Here is a 1,227-nt window from a genome sequence, read left to right as displayed (position 1 = left end):
GTATTTGTATAGTGTTTGCGTTCCGTGTGTTACGGGTGTGGATTTTTGAACGCTTTTTGAATTTGCTAGTGAGATATTGTGGAGCTATACCATTTATGCATTTGAATGCTAAGATTGAGTCTCTATATTGAAATATTTCTCGAACAGGGAGCCAGTTCAGATGATGTAGCAATGGTGTCACATGGTCGAATTTCTTTGAGTTCTGGACTGGTCTATATCACTAAGTTGAAATGAAAGAAATAGCTTTGAATCGTCCACGTAAGACTCAATTTGGCAAGAGGTCGTTGTCGATGGTAAGTCATTCAAGTAAATGCAAAACAGTAATGGCGACAGGATTACACCTTGAGGGACACCATGGGTAACAGGTAGAGAGTCAGAATGAGTGGAATTGATTCTGACATACTGGCGGCGGTTTGATAAATAGCTCCTGAACCACTCAACAGTAGAAGGCGAGGCACCAACGGTTGAGAGTTTTTCCAATAGTTTTTCGTGGTTTATACTGTCAAAGGCCTTGGAGAGGTCTAAGAGCACTAGCGCAGTTATTTTTTTGTCATTCATGGCTTCAAGGATGTTGTCTGTAAGGAGTATATTCAAAGTCTCCGTCGAGTGAGATTTTTGTTCCCGCTTTGATGCGATGTAAGTAACTTATTTTCTGTGAGATAGCTGTTAAATTGATCTAAGACAATTCTTTCGCAGACTTTAGAAGCTATGGGTAGAAGTGAGATCGGTCTATTATTTGCTGCTACCTCGTGATCTCCATCTTTCACGATTGGGATGACTTCTGCTTCTTTCCATTTAGCCGGGAAAGAACTGGTTAACTAATATCACAAAACAATCACTGACGTGAAGACTGCGTAAACACGACTACTTCGCATTTCGCATTCTAAACTAGCCTAGCAATTTTTAAATTTATGAAAGCGGAGTTATATGAAACACTGAATGTTTGCGAATTCAAATGATGCGATCTTCAAGACAGATCTTGCGAGCGTAAAATGCGATGAAAGAACATTTAAGATGTCTTGATTCTTGACAGTCAAAGTAGCCTGCGAATACAGGCGCCTATTGGAAGGCGACGATCCCGGGGACGGGGCTTTTGCCTTCTTTCTTCGTCCCCACCCCGGGGCATTTACACAGCTTATGTGTCCCCACCCCGGAGAATTTGCCCATTAAAAAAAAAAAAAAAAAAGTTAATGCCCGGGGGCTAGCCCGGAGTGGGGGACCAAAAGG

This window comes from Montipora capricornis, chromosome 9 (assembly GCF_036669925.1).
Source record: "Montipora capricornis isolate CH-2021 chromosome 9, ASM3666992v2, whole genome shotgun sequence".
Taxonomy (NCBI): domain Eukaryota; kingdom Metazoa; phylum Cnidaria; class Anthozoa; order Scleractinia; family Acroporidae; genus Montipora; species Montipora capricornis.
The sequence above is the reverse complement of the archived record's forward strand: the minus strand, read 5'-3'. Positions refer to the sequence as shown.